Source organism: Cornus florida, unplaced genomic scaffold, assembly GCF_030987335.1.
Source record: "Cornus florida cultivar Cherokee Brave unplaced genomic scaffold, ASM3098733v1 CherokeeBrave_3.0.0_Hap2_Chr11, whole genome shotgun sequence".
Classification (NCBI taxonomy): Eukaryota; Viridiplantae; Streptophyta; class Magnoliopsida; order Cornales; family Cornaceae; genus Cornus; species Cornus florida.
Window position 1 is genome coordinate 131,524,111 of NW_026775581.1, and position 15,399 is coordinate 131,539,509.

At 22.5% G+C, this 15,399-nt stretch overlaps 1 pseudogene; it reads left to right on the forward strand.

Annotated features, from left to right (window-relative positions):
• The first annotated feature begins 2,713 nt into the window (after positions 1-2,713).
• LOC132287238 (U2 spliceosomal RNA) lies at positions 2,714-2,847 on the forward strand (annotated as a pseudogene).
• Positions 2,848-15,399: the final 12,552 nt, after the last annotated feature.

Sequence of the window (15,399 nt, forward strand, 5' to 3'; positions counted from 1 at the left end):
ATATCTATATCTATATATTTATACTATTATTAGATGTGTAAAGAGTTTTAGTGTTTAGTATTTATTTATTAATATAAAAAAAAGAGTTTTTATAAACAAAAAATTACCTAAAAATTATTTAAAGAGTTTAATTCAAATTACAAATTACCTAATAAAATTTATAAAAATTAATTTAAAGAGTTTAATTAAAATTACAAATTACCTAATAAAATTCATTTTTCTGTCCCACATTGGTTTTAAGTAAAAAGGATTACATAGAAGCCTCTTATAAAACTATAGACCTAAAAAAATAATAATCACACCTTTCTTAGGCTTTTGGCTAAGATCAAGTGTAGTACAAAATTTTTTTGGGTCGGCCTTTTTGTTAACCTTTTTTGGTCTTTTGGCTAAGATCAAGTGTAGTACTACCTTCTTGGCCTTTTGGCTTTCAGTATTTTTTTATTAATATAAAATTAATTTAAAAAGTTTAATTAAAATTATAAATTACCTAATAAAATTCATTTTTCTTGTCCCACATTGGTTTTAAATAAAAAAGATTACATGGAAACCTCTTATAAAATTATAAACCTAAAGAAATAATAATCACACCTTTCTCAGCCGGCCTTTTGGCTAATCTTTCTTGGTCTTTTGGCTAAGATCAAGTGTAATACTACTTTCTTGGTCTTTTGGCTAAGATCAAGTGTAGTACTACTTTCTTGGCCTTTTGGCTTTCAATATTTTGTTATTAATATAAAAAATAATAAAAAAAAAGTCTTTATAAACAAAAAAATACCTAAAAATTATTTTAAAAGGTTTAATTCAAATTAAAAATTACCTAATAAAATTTATAAAAATTAATTTAAAGAGTTTAATTCAAATTATAAATTACCTAATAAAATTTAATTTTCTTGTCCCACATTAGTTTTAAGTAAAAATGATTACATGGAAGCATCTTATAAAACTATAGAGCTAGAGAAATAATAATCACACCTTTTTCGGCCTTTTGGCTAAGATCAAGTGTAATACTACTTTCTCGGCCTTTATGTAAAGAGTTTCAATATTTCAGTATTTATTTATTAATATAAAAAAAGAGTTTTTATAAACAAAAAATTACCTAAATATTAATTTAAAGAGTTTAATTCAAATTACTAATTACCTAATAAATTTCATTTTTTTTGTCCCACATTGGTTTTAAGTAAAAAGCATTACATAGAAGCCTCTTATAAAATTATAGACCTAAAGAAATAATAATCACATCTTTCTCGGTTTTTTGGCTAAGATCAAGTGTAATACTAAATTTTTTTGGGTTAGCCTTTTGGCTAACCTTTCTTGGTCTTTTGGCTACTTTCTCGGCCTTTTGGCTTTTAGTATTTATTTATTAATATAAAAAAAAATGGAGTTTTTATAAACAAAAAATTACCTAAAAATTATTTAAAGAGTTTAATTCAAATTACAAATTACCTAATAAAATTTATAAAAATTAATTGAAAGAGTTTAATTCAAATTACAAATTACCTAATAAAATTCATTTTTCTTGTCTCACGTTGGTTTTAAGTAAAAAAAATATTACATGGAAGCATCTTATAAAACTATAGATCAAAAGAAATAATAATCACAACTTTCTCGGCCTTTTGGCTAAAATCAAGCGTAGTACTAAATTTTTTTGGATCGGCCTTTTGGCTGACCTTTCTTGGTCATTTGGCTAAAATCAAATGTAGTACTACTTTCTCGGCCTTTTAGCTTTCAGTATTTATTTATTAATATAAAAAAAGAGTTTTTATAACCAAAAAATTACTTTAAAATCATTTAAAAAGTTTAATTCAAATTACAAATTACCTAATAAAATTTATAAAAATTAATTTAAAAAGTTTAATTCAAATTACAAATTACCTAATAAAATTTATTTTTCTTGTCCCACATTGGTTTTAAGTAAAAATGATTACATGGAAACCTCTTATAAAACTATAGACCTCAAGAAATAATAATCGCGACTTTCTTAGCCTTTTGACTAAAATCAAATGTAGTACTAAATTTTTTTGGGTTGGCCTTTTGGCTAATCTTTCTTGGTCTTTTGGTTAAGATCAAGTGTAGTAATACTTTCTCGGCCTTTTGGCTTTCACTATTTATTTATTAATATAAAAAAAGAGTTTTTATAAACAAAAAAATTACCTAAAAATTATTTAAAAAGTTTAATTCAAATTACAAATTACCTAATAAAATTTATGAAAATTAATTTAAAGAGTTTAATTCAAATTACAAATTACCTATCAAAATTCATTTTTCTTGTCCAACATTGGTTTTAAGTAAAAAAGATTACATGGAAGCCTCTTATAAAACTATAGACCTAAAGAAATAATAATTACAACTTTCTCGGCCTTTTGGTTAAGATCAAGTGTAATACTAAAATTTTTTGGGTTGGCCTTTGGCTAACCTTTCTTGGTCTTTTGGCTAAAATCAAGTGTAGTACTACTTTCTCGGTCTTTTGGCTTTCAATATTTATTTATTAATATAAAAAAATAGTTTTTATAAACAAAAAATTACCTAAAAATTATTTAAAGAGTTTAATTCAAATTACAAATTACCTAATAAAATTTACAAAAATTAATTTAAAGAGTTTAATTCAAATTATAAAATAACCTAATAAAATTCATTTTTCTTGTCCCACATTGGTTTTAAGTAAAAAAGATTATATGAAAGCCTCTTATAAAACTATAGACCTAAAGAAATAATAATTACACCTTTCTCGGCCTTTTGGCTAAGATCAAGTGTAGTACTAAATTTTTTTGAGTCCACCTTTTAGCGAACATTTCTTGGTCTTTTAGCTAAGATCAAATATTGTACTACTTTTTCGGCCTTTTGGCTAACATTTCTCGTCCTTTTGACTAATCTTACTTTCTCGACCTTTTAAATGTGCAAAGAGTTTCAGTCTTTTAGTATTTATTTATTAATATAAAAAATGAGTTTTTATAAACAAAAAATTACTTAAAAAGTATTTAAAGAGTTTAATTCAAATTACAAATTACCTACTAAAATTTATAAAAATTAATTTAAAGAGCTTAATTCAAATTACAAATTACCTAATAAAATTCATTTTTCTTTTCCCACATTGATAAAAAGGATTACATGGAAGCCTCTTATAAAACTATAGACTTAAAGTAATAATAATCACACATTTCTCGGCCTTTTGGCTAACTTTTTCAAATTATAGAAAGTCTAAAAATATTACCTAATAAAATTCAAATAAAATATAAAAATTATTACCTAATAAAATTCAAATAAAATATTTAGTAAAACTCTAACACGAAATGCATTTCAATTTATATATTTCAAATTATAGAAAATCTAAAAATTATTACCTAATAAAATTAAAATTAAATATTTATTAAAACTCTAATACAAAATATATTTCAAATTATAGAAACTCTAAAAAAGAGTTTCTATAAAACTTTGAAAATTATTACCTAATAAAATTTAAGTTATTTATTTTATCTATTTGTTGTTTCTAAAAAAAAACTATACTCTCTCTATATATATGTCTTTTTCTGCCTTCCTGTAATCGCACCAATTTTATATGTTTTTTTTTTTCAAGGTACGTGTAACCCCCAGATTATGCATTGTTTTATCCCCCATATTATGCATTGTTTTATTATTTTTTATTTGTCTCACCCCCATATCATGCATTGTTTTATTATTTTTTATTTGTCTCATACCCAGATCATGAATTGTTTTATTATTTTTATTTGTCTCATACCTAGATCGTGCATTGTTTTATTATTTTTTTGAGTTATGAATTCTTTTATATGTCCATGGCTTATGCCTTCCGAATATGATGTTCTCTGTAGAACAACCCTGCGCACTTTAACCCCTGAAGAAACTGTGAAGAAACTGACTATTTGACCGGCCAAATTCAGAACGATGGAACTGAAGTTGTTGAATTGAAGTTTCTTAGTAACAGCTTAAGGAGCTTGAAGTAGTAAGCTTAGAAATAATAAAATTTAATTTTGTGGACTTCAATGAGCTGAACCAGTAATTGATACAAAAGAAAATATGGGTTAGTTATCATTTAATTCTCAACTCTCCATATATATGCTCTCTCTTGTACATATATAAAAAAAAAATTAAAATTAAAATTAACATTAATATTTTATTTTTTATTTTATTTTTAATCTTGCTAGATGCTTTGGGAATTGTTATTGAGATATCTCCTCCATTGAACATATGTAAGAAGAACAACAAAGGCACAACCAAAAAGCGGAAAGTCATTATAATGGATACGACGTACGTCATTATTATATTACATATACAATCATAATTATGCAAATATAATATAATAACTAAAATAATTAATCTTTATTACAGTTGAAGGACAACTACTTTGACGTTATGGGAAGACCTTGCTGAGAATAAAGGAAACTTTATCATGGAGCTAATATAGGAAAGACCTATTATCACAGTTACACATGTGGCAATCAACACCTACAAAGGTAAATTATCATACAAATTGATATAATTTACATTATATATTATTAAATAAATCTATAATAACAAATTGTTACAAATAACAATGTATATTCCAGGCCTGTCTCTTCAAACACAAAAATGATCTACATTGCAAATTAATATGGATTTTAAAAGTGTCAAAGCATTAATATATTGATTTGTTATTTATTGTAACTTTTTTTACATTATATATACACTATTTGTAGAAAGAGAACATATTTTTTTGTTTTATTTATTTAATTAATTAATTTACAAGATAATTTATATGTGGACAGGTCCAAAGATAATATAAATAAGAAACATATAACAAGTTTGATTTTCAGTACAAAAGATCAAAAATTCAATGGTGCAAAAAAGTCAAACTTCAAGACATAATAAGAAAATCTACAATGTCCTTTGAGGTATTAAATTTCAGTATATTTCTTAATCTTCCTTAATTGTGTATCACATTTTTATCAATGATCGCGAATCATGGTACAACGCGTATGAAAAATGCAACAAGAAAATTAAAGTTGAAAAAGATAGAGTGTACTGTCCTCGATGCAACACAACAGACCCAAAATGCTTTCAAAAGTATTATTATGTCTTAAAATTAATCTTATTATTGTATTTATTTCAATGGTTTAATAATATTACAAATACATAATTCTTTGTCTTTACTCATGTGCAGATTCATGATGATAATTAAAGTGCGAAGTATGGAACATATTGAAATACTTGCAACCCTAACAGTGTTCAATGATTGCCAAACATTAATAAATTGTTCACTAGATAATTTACTACAAGTACAAATTGAGATAATTTTTCATCCTCATTCATAAAATTTTAATTAAATTAAAAAAAATATTTACTTGAATTTCTCAATAGCTATATATTCTCAATGACTCTAAATTATATTTGTTCTTTTTGCAAGACATGGATGAATTCAACAAAAAAGTGATAAGCTGCAAAGGAAATTTTTTTCTTTTTCTGGTGAAGATAGACAATAATCAATAACAAGTCGTGAAAACTTATTAATATATTTTGTTTCTTTTGAGGTGACAATTATTATGATCTAAAAATTGTTGTTACCCTTTCGGATTTTATAATATATATAATTTTTATATAGTATTTATTTATGAATATTTTGTAAATTATAGAATTTTATTTTTATATATTTTTTAAATATTTATAGTTTTCATTCATACATCAATGGAAAACCTTATTTTGTTTCTTTTAAGGTGACAATTATTACTCTCTAAAGCATTCTGGGTCTGAAATTTTTTTACCTATTTTTTTTTTTTGTAAAACTATAAATAATTAAAAAAAATATGAAAATATAAATTATATAAGTTAGAAAACATTTATCACGTGCATCGCACGTGCCTTTTCCTAGTTGTTATTAAATGTGCAAAGTGTTTCAGCGTTCAAGTATTTAGGATTTATTTATTAATATAAAAAATATTTATTAATTACTTTAGTATTTCAGGATTTATTTATTAATGTAAAAAAATATTTATTAATTGATATAAAAAGAGTTCTAACACAAATTCTATCATATATAACCAATATATATAGTGTCCATATTTTTTTTTTCTCTTTATAATAAAATAATTGGTCTCGTAATGTTTGTGTTTAGAAATAGTTGATTTGCTTTATTTTTATTTTCTCTTTCTAATTGATGTTTAGAAGTGGTAGATTTTTTTATTTTATTATTTTTGGTTCATTCTTAATTTATTATTATTTTGATTCATTATTGTTATTTTTTTTTTCTTTTTTCAGAAGTATCATTCTTCTTTTTCCTTTAGTTTTTATTTTTATTTTTATTTTACTCTTTGTAAGTATACTTTGGATGGTTCAAAATTTGTTATTCTTAATTTGTTGTATTGAGAAGGTTGGATTGTTAATTTTTTTTCTTTACTTTTTCTTTTTAGAAGCATTATTATTATTTTTTTCTTTTGTTTAATTTTTATTTTTGTCTTTCTAATTGATGTTTAGAAATAATTGATTTGTTTTATTTTATTTTTCAATTTCTAACTGATGTTTATAAGTGATTGATTTGGTAAGTTTACTTTGGATTGTGATTTTTTTTCTTTTACTTTTTCATTTTTTATTTTTGGTTCATTCATAATTTATTATTATTTTAAGTCATTATTGTTATTTTTTTCTTTACTTTTTATTTTTTAGAAGTTATTCTTTTTTCTTTAGTTTTTATTTTTATTTTATTCTTTATAAGTTTACTTTGAAATATGCAAAGTGTTTCAGTATTTCATTATTTCAGTATTTATTTATTAATATAAAAAAAATATTTATTAATTGATATAAAAAAAAGTTTTTATAAAAAAAGTTTCTATATAACTCTAACACAAATTACCTAATAAAATCATTATTATTGTGTTTTTTTCTTGTTTTTTTGTTTCTCTTTCTAATTGATGTTTATGTTTAGAAGTAGTTGATTTGTTATATTTTTATTTTCTCTTTCTAATTGATGTTTAGAAGTGGTTGATTTTTTTGGCTAATTCTTAATTTATTATTATTTTGAGTCATTATTTTTATTTTTTTTAAATAATGAAAATAAAATAATTTCTATAAAATTTACCACAAATTAGCAATTTTATTTTCCATAAAACTCAATCTGATTATTATTTATTATGAGTTTTAAAATAAAAGAAAATCTAATTAAAAAAGAATATATTTTAAAAAAATAAAAAAAAAATTCTATAACTCTACCACAAATTACCTATTTTTATTTTCAATAAAACTCAATCACATAATTCATATTAGACAATGATATATTCAAAAAAATTCTCTAAAATTCTAACACAAATTAGCTATTTAACTATTTATTATTAGTTTTTTAACGAAAGGGAATCTATTTAAACAAAAGCTATAACTATAAAAAAAATAAATAAATAAAAAAATAAAAAAATTATTAATTGATATAAACAGATATTTTAAAAGAGTTTCTATAAAATTCTAACACAAATTGCCTATTTATCAATTTATAAGTTTTAAATAAAAGGATATCTATCTATACAAGAATAATTAATATAAAAAAATATTTATTAATAGATATAAAAAGAGTAAAAGAGTTTCAATAAAACTCTAACACATATTACTTATTTATCTATTTATTATGAACTATTTTAATAAAAGGAAATCTAATTAGAAAAGTATACATTTAAAGAAAATAAAATAATTTCTATAAAATTTACCCTATTTTATTTTCTACAAAACTCTATCACATTATCTATTTATTATGAGTTTTATAATAAAATAAAATATAATTAGACATAATTATATTTTTAAAAAATTAAATAATTTCTATAAAACTCTACCATAAATTAACTATTTTATAATCTATAAAACTCTATCACATATGACCTGTATTTACCAATTTATTATGAATATATTTAAAGAAAATAAGATAATTTATATAAAACTATACCACAAGTTAACTATTTTATTTTATTTAAAACTTTATCACATATAACCTATATTTATCTATTTATTATGATTTTTTAAAGGAAATTTAATTAGACATGGATATATTTAAAGGAAATAAAATAATTTTTTAAAAGAGTTTCTATAAAATAATAACACAAATAACATACTTATCTATTTATTATGACTATTTTAATAAAAGAAAATCTAATTAGAAAAGAATTATTAATATAACAAATATTTATTAATTGATATTAAAAATAAAATAGTTATTTATAAATATAAAAAATATTTATTAATTGAAAAAATATTACCTAATAAAATTCATATTACCTAAAAAATTATTTAAAATTACCCAATAAAATTAAAATTATAAATTACCTAATACTTTTAAGAAAGAGTTTTTATAGAATTCAAATTACAAATTAACTAAAAATTTATTTCAAAATACATAATAAAATTCAAATTAAAAATTACCTAAAAAAATTTAAATTATCAAAAAATTTGTTTCAAAATTTAGATAAAATATATTAATTAATTGATATAAAAAGAGTTTTTAAAAGAGTTTCAATAAAACTCTAACACAAATTACCTATTTATCTGTTTATTATGAATTTTTTAATAAAGCAAATCCAATTAGACAATAATTACTAATATGAAAAAATATTTATTAATTGATATAAAAAATAATATAATTTCTCTAATACTCTACTACAAATTACCTTTTATTATGAGTTTTTTAATAAAAGAAAATCTAATTAGACTAGGATATATTTAAAAAAATAATATAATTTGTATAAAAGTTTACCACAAATTACCTATTTTATTTTCAATAAAACTCTATCACATTATACAAAGATATATTTAAAGAGTTTTTAGAAAACTTTAACACAAACTATCTATTTATCTATTTATTATAAGTTTTTTAATGTATGAAAATCTAATTAGGCAAAAATTATTAACATAAAAAAAAAATTATTAATTGATATAAAAAGAGATTTTTAAAGAATTTCTATAAAACTCTAACACAAATTAAATATTTATCAATTTATTATGAGTTTTTTTAATAAAAGAAATTCTAATTAGACAGGAATTACTAATATAAAAAATAAAATAATTTTTCTAAAACTCTACCGCAAATTACCTTTTGTTATGAGTTTTTTAATAAAAGAAAATCTAATTAGAGAATAATTAATGTAAAAAAATATTTATTAATTGATATAAAAATAGTTTTTAAAATAGTTTCAATAAAACTTTAACACATTTTACCTATTTATCTATTTATTATGAGTTTTTTTAATAAAAGGAAACCTAATTAGACAAAAATATATTTAAAGAAAATAAAATAATTTGTACAAAATTTACCACATATTATTTTCTATAAAACTCTTTAACATTATCTATTTATGATGAGTATTTTTATAAAATAAAATCTAATTCAACAAGAACATATTTAAAAAATAAGAATAATAATTTCTTGAAAACTCTACTACAAATTAGCTATTTTATTTTCTATAAAACTTTATCACATATAACTTGTATTTAAATATTTATTATGAATATATTTAAAGAAATTAAAATAATATCTATAAAAGTCTACCACAAATTACCTATTTTCTTTTTTTAAAAACTCTATCAAATGTAACATGTATTTATCTATTTATTATGAGTCTTTTAATAAAAGAAAATCTAATTAAACAGGATATATTTAAAGAAAATCAAATAATTTTTTAAAAGATTTTCAATAAAACTTTAACACAAATTACCTATTTATCTATTTATTATGATTTTTTTAATTAAAGAAAATCTAATTAGATAAGAATTATTAATATAAAATATATTTATTAATTGACATAAAAAATTAAACAATTTTTCTAAAACTTTACCACAAATTACTTTTTATTATGTGTTTTTTAATAAAGGAAAATCTAATTAGACAAGTATATATTTAAAGAAAACAAAATAATTTCTAAAAAAACTGTATCACATTAGAAAATCATATATTTAAAGAGTTTCTATAAAACTCTAATACAAATTACCTATTTATCTATTTATTGTGAATTTTTTAATGAAAAGAAAATCTAATTATACGAGAAATATTAATATAAAATATATTTATTAATTGATATAAAAAGAGATTTTAAAAAAGTTTCTATAAAACTCTAACATAAATTACCTATTTATCAATTTATTAAGAGTTTTTTAATTAAAAAAAATATAATTGGACAAGAATTATTAATATAAAATATATTTATTAATTGATATAAAAATTAAATAAATTTTCTAAAACTTTATCACATATAACCTATTTGTTATGAATATATTTAAAGAAAATAAAATAATTTCTAAAAAAATCTATCACAAATTACCTATTTTATTTTCTTTAAAACTTTATCACATATAACCTATATTTTTCTATTTAGTATTAGTTTTTTAGTAAAATATTAGACGAGGATATATTTAAAGATAATAAAATAATTTTTTAAAAGAGTTTCTATAAAACTCTAACGCAAATTACCTATTTATCTATTTATTATGAGTTTTTTAATAAAAAGATAATCTAATTAGCTTAAACTCATGTATTTATCTATAAAACTCTAACACAAATTATCTATTTATCTAATTATCTATCTTTTGACAATAATTATTTATATAAAAATTATTTATTAATTGATATAAAAAATAAAATAATTTCTCTAAAATTTGACCTCGAATTACCTTTTATTATGAGTTTTTTAATATATAAAAAAATCTAATTAGACAATGATATATTTAAAGAAAATGAAATAATTTCCATAAAACTCTAACACTAATTACCTATTTTATTTTCAATAAAACTCTATCATATTAGATTAGGATATGTTTAAAGAATTTCTATAAAACTATAACAAAAATTACCTATTTATCTATTTATGATGAGTTTTTTTAAGAAAAAAGTTCTAATTAGACAATAATTATTAATATAAAAAAATATTTATTAATTGATATAAAAGTAATTTTTAAAAGAGGTTCTATAAAATTTTAAAACAAATTACATGTTTATCTATTTATTATGAGTTTTTAATAAAAGGAAATCTAATTAGATAAGAATTGTTAATATAAAAAATATTTATTAATTGATATAAAAAATTAAATAATTTTTCTAAAACACTACCACAAATTACCTTTTATTATGACTTTTTTTTAATAAAAGGAAATCTAATTAGACAAGAATTAGTAATATAAAATTTAATCTATAAAACTCTATCACAAATTAGCTATTTTATTTTATTTTAATATTTCAGTATTTATTTATTAATATAAAAAATATTAATTAATTAATATATGAATTATAAAAAAAAAGTTTTTATAAATAAAATGAATTAAAATAAAAGAGTTTCAAATCATTATTAAAACAACTAAAAAATAGGGAATTATTTAATAAAATAATTTACCTAATAATAAAATAAGTTACAAAACATTCATCACGTACATTATACGTGCCTTTTTCCTAATATATATATATGTACACTTTACATCTGAATTTTTTTTTTTTTAAAGTAGGTATTTCAAAAGATGTAACTCATGCAAATAAAAATCATAAAAAAATTGAATATAACATTTAATAAAAATGATTTTATTATATACAAAATCTTTTTTTAAAAATAATAATAAAATTGTTTAAGAAATTACATATGGATTTTTAATTTATTTTTTTATTATTATTATTATTTTTAAATAGGTATTTCAATAAATTTAACTCATGCAATTGAAAATATAAAAATTATTTTTATAATATTTAAAGCAAATATTTTTATTTGACTATCAAGCATAAAAAATTATCTAAAATGTAAAAAATAAAATATATGTACAATGTAGATATATATACAAATATATTATATAGTATACATATGAATTTTTTTATATGGATTTTTTATATATATTTTAGGTGGGTATTTCATTAAATATAACTCATGCAATTAAAAACATAAAAATTATATACAAATATATTATATAATATACATATGAATTTATTTATTTGTACAATGTGGATATATATATATATATATATATAGATATATTATATAGTATACGTATGGTTTTTTTATATTTTATTTTTAAAGTTTGAATTTCAAGAGACATGCAATTAAAAACATATACATTTATACTTTTCTTATCTATATTATGAATGAGGCCATGGTATGAATTATTATGTTTTAATGAGTTTTTTTATCTGAAAGAAAATTAAAAAATGTTAAAAAATTTCTTACACTTTTAGGATAGTACACACACACACACACACACACACACACACATATATAGGTTATAATGATGTATGGCTACTTATTTTTAAGTCTTTTCAAGCCATTAATCCATCGTATATATAATAAGTTTTTAAGTATGTTTGATAATGTAATTTGAATATCATTGAAACGGTAAGCAACACTTAAAATGGAATAAAAATTTTAAGTGACATAATCATCACTTATCAGTTATCAAAAATTTAAAAAAGTTTAAAAAATATTTATTTTTAATTACCAATTAAAAATTTTACTCCGTAACACAATTCCAAGAAGTTGGCCTAGTGTTAAAATCACCTAGGCTTGGGTGCTTACTAGTACCATCCTACTAGGAACTTATTCCAACTTAGGGCCACGCCTCCGCTACTATACTTAGCAACGGTGAAGCGTCCCTATAATACCCCTAATTTTAAAATGATGGTTTCGGCATTTTAATATTTATTTTAGTTGCATTTTTAATTGTTTAATTGTAAATTTGTTTTGTTTAATTATTTAGTGGCATTTATTGTTTGGTATTTGATTTAATTGAATTGATTGTTGCTTAATTGTTTTATTGAGTTGAATTATTTGTGTACTTAATGATATGCTTACGTGGAAATTTAATGATATGCTTACGTGGAAATTAGATTTAATTATTTTAGGGTATTTGTTGTATTTCTTTTATTTAAGTGACTTGATTGTTTTAACTAATTTAATTAGTTTAATAATTACTAACTTTTAATTTAGGGTTTTCGGATTCATTATAACTCTAGGGTTTTATGTTTCACGGTTTAGCCGACTAGGGTTATATTTAACTGAGGGTTCTGTATCCTACTATAATAGAATTAGGGTTTCCTTAAGCTTATAAATATATCATTAGACGTTGGCTTAGGGTTGAGAGATTAAAAACCTTATGCACGTATATAGTGAGACGGAGAGAAACAGAGAACAGAGAGGGAATTCAGTAAGTGGTGTTCGCAGGAGAACTTAGGAAGACGACTGTGCAAGGCTAAAGGCAAGTTCTAATCCTAACTCTATCCCGTTGACTTGTGTTCTTTGCATGTCTAATGCAACTCCAGGAATGTATGAGGATTAAAAGTAAACTAGTTTGCATATCTCTGTTATTTTTAAACTGAACGTAGCCATGAGTTACTGCTTGTTTTATAATCCTTCATTTAAGAAACTCATAAAATAATTCATGTAACTGGATGTATAATTCATGTAAACTGATGTATAAAGAATTGAATTAGTTTATAACACTCTAGGAAGCTTTAATATTACTCTGGTTCATATGATTGATTCATTTAGAACATGGTGTGTTCTTGAATGATAAATTGCTCGTTCTAACTTCCTGTTGCATAACTCTTGTTTTGATTGTTGTTGATGAATGACTAAGGTATTAAACTATCTTTGGATCACACTGGGACATAACTTTAACCAGTAGTAGCCTTAGCAATTTAGGACGGATGAACTGGACGTCGCTGGAGTAGACACAGGGGAAGAAAACAAGCAGAGAGGAAGAGAGGGGGAAGAGGCGGCTCCATGGAATCATGGAGCCGGCTCTAAATGGTCTTGGAGACTGCTCCATCTTGTTTGGAGGCGGCTCCAACTTGGTTGGAGCCGGCTCCTTTAAGGTTTATTCAGTTTTTCGTTTTTCTGCGACAGTATGGGCTACGGGACTTGGATTTTGGGTGTTTAAAGATGTTCTAAGCCTTGTTAACACTTCAGAAAGTGGATTAACGAATAATAAACCAGTAGGTGTTTATAGCTTGAACAGTGGTTAGTCTCGACAGAAATTGTTTTACTTCAGTGCAGAGAAATTTTAAATACTGAACCTTTATTTAATCATTATCTGGGAACAAAAATTTAATTTATTTGATGTTATTAATAGTGGACAAGCATGATAATTAATATAGTTTTTATTATACTTGTCATGGATATATGGACGAGGAGATAAATTATCTGTATGCTCAGGGTAGGATAATTTGTAACAGAGATATGGGATGAACATGATAGCTTATCTATTTATTTTATGTTCATCATGGAATTAATTGATATGTCTTATTATTTGGATTTATCAGTTACTGGTGTAAGTATATTAGTTTATATTTCTATTTATGCTTATTACGGTTCAGTTGCTATGTGCATTGATTATGTATTCTATTAACTGTTGGATGGATTGGATTGTATGCACCGGTATGGGACGGTGACATACCAGGAATGGTTTAGTTTTAAAATACTAAATCCAATCTGTATTGGAATAATGGAATGGATTATAAATAAATCCTACTTATATTTATGCTAAGCCAAATAAGTTGCACACACTGAATGACTAGCTGGATTACTTGTTATCTATGTTGAGTCAAAGAAGCTGCACAAGCTAAATGGCCAAATGGATTTCTTATGGATGGATAGGATAAGATTTTAAATATATTTTTATGGTACCGCGATATGAGCTTGAGTCTCAGAGTCGTCGGTTAGGGAGCGTATATGCAGTAGGATGCGTAGCTGAATATGAGAGGTTGAGGTGTATCCTGTTAGGTCTAGGTCTTCATGCCCACCTATGGGTGCGTTTTTGCATGTTGCCTTCTATTCAGGTTGAGACCCTCTCCATAATCTAGTGAGAGTTCTGTAATGTGAATATATATATATATATATATATATATATATATATGGACTATTAGTTATTGTTGAGTTGGTTAGAATGTATATGCATATCGAGTCTCTACTTGGATTATAGTAGGATAGAACTTGTTCGTGGACCTGACCCACTTCTATTTTTCAGGTGTTCGACCGTTCCAATCGTAGGCTTGATCGTGCTGAGCAGAGACCATCACTCACTCTTCCGACGACGTAGGACTTCTCTCTATGGTTTACTATAGATGTTCTTTTAGTAGTTTTCTTTTCAGTTTGGATTATTATTAGGGGTCCACTAGAGATGGATTCCCGAGTTGTTAAAGTATTGGAGGTTTTTGGTATACCGGATTTAAACATTATTTCTAAAAGAATTTTATTTTAGTTTCTTCCAGCTTTTACTATTTATTCTTATTTCATTTTGTCATCTGTGTTCGCATTACATATTAATTGTTTGATATTCCCTCGGGTTTGGGCCTGGGCTTTATCAACCCGTGTCTCGGATCCGAGAGGTATCACAGTCCCCAACTTGGGGCCACGCCTCCCTGCCATACTTAGCAACTGGAGGTGTCCTTCTTGGGTTGGGTTATTGTTATTTTTTAGA